The sequence below is a fragment of the Cetorhinus maximus genome, chromosome 1 (genome assembly GCF_964194155.1).
Source record: "Cetorhinus maximus chromosome 1, sCetMax3.hap1.1, whole genome shotgun sequence".
NCBI lineage: Eukaryota > Metazoa > Chordata > Chondrichthyes > Lamniformes > Cetorhinidae > Cetorhinus > Cetorhinus maximus.
In genome coordinates, this window is record NC_135879.1 from 12,538,053 (window position 1) to 12,543,270 (window position 5,218).

Genomic DNA, 5,218 nt, shown 5'->3' on the forward strand with positions numbered 1-5,218 from the left:
TGTAAATGCATCTACACTAATAGCCTCAATAGCTTCTTGGGGTAATGAGGTCCACATTCTAACCACTCTCTAGGTAAGGAAGTTTTGCATAAATTCCTTATTGGATTTATTAGTGACTATCTTATATTTACTAACCCTAACATTATACCTCAGTAATTAAATGGCACAGGTTTTCTGTGCAGGGGGCCTATGAAGGGTGGGGCAATAGCTGTTTTCAGACAGAGTATGATGTAAACAGGAAGGGACCCTTACAAGCAATGGACCCTTACAAGCAATGGCAATGTTTTCTTGTTTGCAATCCAGAGAGCGTCCATAAGCCTTTTGCTGTTTTGAATTCTGCAAGTTGAAAAGGAAGAGAAGCTGTTATCTGTAGACCATCTTTCATTCACACTCAAGGCCAAAGGCAAACATAAGGTCTCATTTTAAATATGGCCACCAGCAGGTCCTCTTAAGGCTGTAATTGGATCCCTCAAGTTATAGCATGGATTATTGACCAAAAAGATGGGATGAAGAGGTCAGAAAAATTCCACCCAATACTGGAACCAAATGTTGATTGAGTTGCAGGGGTTAGGGAAACACATGCTGAGCATAGACTTACGATACCACATTCTTCAATGCTTTCATCACGTTAATTCATTTCTGTTCAAGCCTCATTTGTGGTTATGTTCACGTCTCGCATGTTGTGGCCAGGAACGCTTGACAGACCTAAGCAAGCTTCCAATTTTGTAGTTGCATAATTGGCTTCAAGGTTGAACGCACGCACACCAGACTTTATTTATTTACTGGCCCCACTCATTACTGGGAATTTTACAAGAGTTGATAGACAAATATGAGTTGAAATCCAGCAAACAGGAGCATGGTGGAGGTTGGGGCTGGAATGTCTAAAATAATTTTAAAAGATAAAGAATTAAAAAACTTTTCCCTTCTGCCATTATCATAAATGATTCTTTGGCTGTTAATGGCCTGATTGTACCTTAAGGAAGTGGCCATTTTCTTCAGTACACCTAAACATCGAGGCCAGGATTTCCCAGTTGAGGGACCCTTTAATTCCAGCCTCCACTCCTGGCCCATAGAAAGTTACTGAATAGACCAGATGGCTGTTTGTTAGAGCTGATCCAAAACTAATCTCTGCTTCATGCTCTCCCCATAGTCTACTATCTTCCTCGGTTTCATATATCCAATTTTCTCTCAAACTCAAAACCGCTCTCTTTAGCAAAGTGATCCAAGTTTTAACAATGTGTGTAAAACACTTTCCCTTCAAATCGCTTACTTACTATGTGCCCATTTGAGTCATATGAGATTAGATAGTTTAAAAATAACTTGTTTTACAACCTCTCTCCCCAGCCATGTAACACCTGCCCTAGGATCAATTGCTTAGAGGACAACAGCCTTTTAAAAGTTCTAAAGCAGCTCACTATCCCTTGCCTCACCAAAGCCAGACAGTAGAAATGCAGTCCCATCGCATTCTGAGATCCACACTCAGTGCCATGCGCCGCCATATGAACACACTCGACCTCTCCCTCCAGCAGCACCGCCGCACCCTTTTTCAAAGCTGCGCGTTCCCCCAGTTTCATTTTATTCTTCGCCTCATCCGACGCCTCAACAAGAAACTTTTTCTCTTTCTCTCAAGTGCTAAGGAATGCAAGCTCCAACAACTCATCGACACCGACACCCATCGGGGACCCTCCACCCCTGCTTGTCCCTCCGTCCCCACCCCATCTTCCAATCCCAGCCCCAGCCGCGTATTCACTATACCCCCTGACATTCCCCTCTCCGATGCTGAACGTTCAGTGCTCAGCAAAGGACTTAGTTTCATACCCTTACGCCCTCATCTCAATGAATTTCGGGCTCGGCACGATGCTGAACTCTTCTTCCGCCGTCTTCGTCTCTGTGCTCACTTCTTTGGGCAGGAGTCCTCTCCCCGTTCAACGGATCCTTTTACCCACCTCCAATATTCTCCCTCCACCTGGACCCCTCCCTCTGGATTCTTACCTTCTCTTGATCTTTTCATTGAGAACTGTCGGCGTGACATTAGCCGTCTCAATTTCTCTGCTCCTCTCACCCATTCTAATCTGTCTCTCTCTGAACTTACTGCACTCCGTTCTCTCAGGTCCAACCCCAACATTGTCATCAAACCCGCTGACAAGGGTGGTGCTGTTGTTGTCTGGCGCACTGACCTCTACCTCGCGGAGGCTGAGCGTCAACTCGCAGACACTTCCTCCTACCTCTCCCTGGACCATGACCCCACCACGGAACATCAAGCCATTGTTTCCAGGACTGTCACTGACCTCATCTCCTCTGGAGATCTTCCTCCCACAACTTCCAACCTGATAGTCGCCCAACCTCGGACGGCCCGCTTCTACCTCCTACCCAAAATCCACAAACAGAACTGTCCTGGCAGACCGATCGTGTCAGCCTGTTCCTGCCCCACGGAACTCATTTCTCGTTATCTTGACTCCCTTTTCTCTCCCCTTGTCCAGTCCCTTCCCACCTACATCCGTGATTCCTCTGACACCTTACGTCACATCAACAATTTCCAGTTCCCTGGCCCCAACCGCTTCCTCTTCACCATGGATGTCCAATCCCTCTACACCTCCACCCCCCACCAGGATGGTCTGAGGGCCCTTAGCTTCTTCCTTGAACAGAGGCCCGAACAATCCACATCCACCACTACTCTCCTCCGTCTGGCTGCACTTGTTTTCACACTGAACAATTTCTCCTTTAACTCCTCTCACTTCCTCCAAATAAAAGGTGTGGCTATGGGTACCCGCATGGGCCCTAGCTATGCCTGTCTCTTTATGCGGTATGTGGAACATTCCTTGTTCCAGTCCTAGTCCGGCCCCCTCCCACAACTCTTTCTCCGGTACATCGATGATTACTTCGGTGCTGCTTCATGCTCTCGTCGGGACCTGGAAAAATTTATTAATTTTGCTTCCAATCTCCATCCCTCCATCATTTTCACATGGTCCATCTCTGACACTTCTCTTCCCTTCCTTGACCTCTCTGTCTCAATTTCTGATGATAGACTGTCCACCAATATCCATTACAAGCCTACCGACTCCCACAGCTACCTCGACTACAGCTCCTCACACCCCGCTTCCTGTAAGGACTCCATCCCATTCTCTCAGTTCCTTCACCTCCGTCGCATCTGTTCTGATGACGCTACCTTCAAAAACAGTTCCTCTGACATGTCCTCCTTCTTCTTTAACCAAGGTTTTCCACCCACGGTCGTTGACAGGGCCCTCAACCGTGTCCGGCTCATCTCCCGCGCATCCGCCCTCACGCCTTCTCCTCCCTCCCAGAAACATGATAGGGTCCCCCTTGTCCTCACTTATCACCCCACCAGCCTCCGCATTCAAAGGATCATCCTCCTCCATTTCCGCCAACTCCAGCATGATGCCACCACCAAACACATCTTCCCTTCACCCACCCTGGCGGCATTCCGTAGGGATCGTTCTCTCCAGGACACCCTGGTCCACTCCTCCATCACCCCCTACTCCTCAACCCCCACCTATGGCACCTCCCCATGCCCACGCAGAAGATGCAACACCTGCCCCTTCACTTCCTCTCTCCTCACCGTCCAAGGGCCCAAACATTCCTTTCAAGTGAAGCAGCATTTCACTTGCATTTCCCCTAACTTAGTCTACTGCACTCGTTGCTCCCAATGCGGTCTCCTCTACATTGGAGAGACCAAACGCAAACTGGGCAACCGCTTTGCAGAACACCTGCGGTCTGTCCGCAAGAAAGACCCAAACCTCCCTGTCGCTTGCCATTTTAACATTCCACCCTGTTCTCTTGCCCACATGTCTGTCCTTGGCTTGCTACATTGTTCCAGTGAAGCCCAACGCAAACTGGAGGAACAGCACCTCATCTTCCGACTAGGCACTTTACAGCCTTCCGGGCTGAATATTGAATTCAACAACTTTAGATCTTAAACTCCCTCCCCCCATCCCCACCCTGTTTCTTCCCCCTCCCTTTTGTTTTTTTCAATAATTTATATAGATTTTTCTTGTCCCACCTATTTCCATTATTTTTAAATCTACAACTAATACCTTGTCAATCTTTCCACCCCACCCCCACTAGAGCTGTACCTTGAGTGTCCTGCCATCCATTCTTAATTAGCACATTCTCTTAGATATCACCACCTTCAACACCTCCTTTGAACCTTTTGTCTGTGACATCTTTTGATTCTCTGCTCCTATCACTGCTTGCTTGTCCCTACAACCACCCCACCCTCAACTTCTCTCCCCCCACCCCACCCCCCACCTTAAACCAGCTTATATTTCACCCCTCTCCTAACTACACTCAGTTCTGTTGAAGGGTCATTGGACTCGAAACGTCAACTCTTCTCTTCTCCACCGATGCTGCCAGACCTGCTGAGTTTTTCCAGGTAATTCTGTTTTTGTTTTGAGTAGAAATGCATTGGTGCTTTTAAGATTTTTTTGAAGTTTGTGCCTTCTTATTCTTGTTCTGGGCTCTTATGTTTTTCTGTATCTACCCTGTTGAATTTATCATTTCAATTAGATTATCCCTCATGAGTTTATGCCTCATAATTTAACCCTTTAAGCTGTGGTGTTTCTAACAGTGCATTTTATAATTGAGACAAATATTTTAGCAATAAATATGAATTACAATAAGCCCCTAACATTGACCAAAGTGTGCCATGTGCCATTAGCTTTGGAAAATCTTTAAAGAAGAAACAATGTTGCTTCTGTAATTTAAACATTTAATCAGGTTTGATTCATCGATTTGACTGTTGATGTAGTCTACTGACCAGCTAAGAGACACAGCCATAGAATCACATTTTATACCACTTTTGAATTAATAAAATTGAAATGTTTCTGTAAAACAAAGATAGGCTAGAAAATGAGAAGTTTCATAACAGGACACCCACTAACAATGATTCCCAATACAGAAATCCTCCTTAAAAGAAAGGCAGAATGATTTGAGAAGTTTTGGAAGCAACCTATGATTTTAAAAAACTGATTGTAGATATCAAGGTGTAAAATGTCTCGGAAAGAATGGATGAGACCACGTTAACCAGTCAAAGGTTCAAGTTTTGTATTTTATTAGAGGAAGAAGAAAATCTAAGTGAAAAAATTAAACAAGACTTAAGAAAGTTTGCGCATATTTGCTCATAACAACTGTGATTTAAGTTCAATTGTAGAGAAGCTACAACTTTTCATTTAATTACCTAAATTATTTTACGGAAACCCAG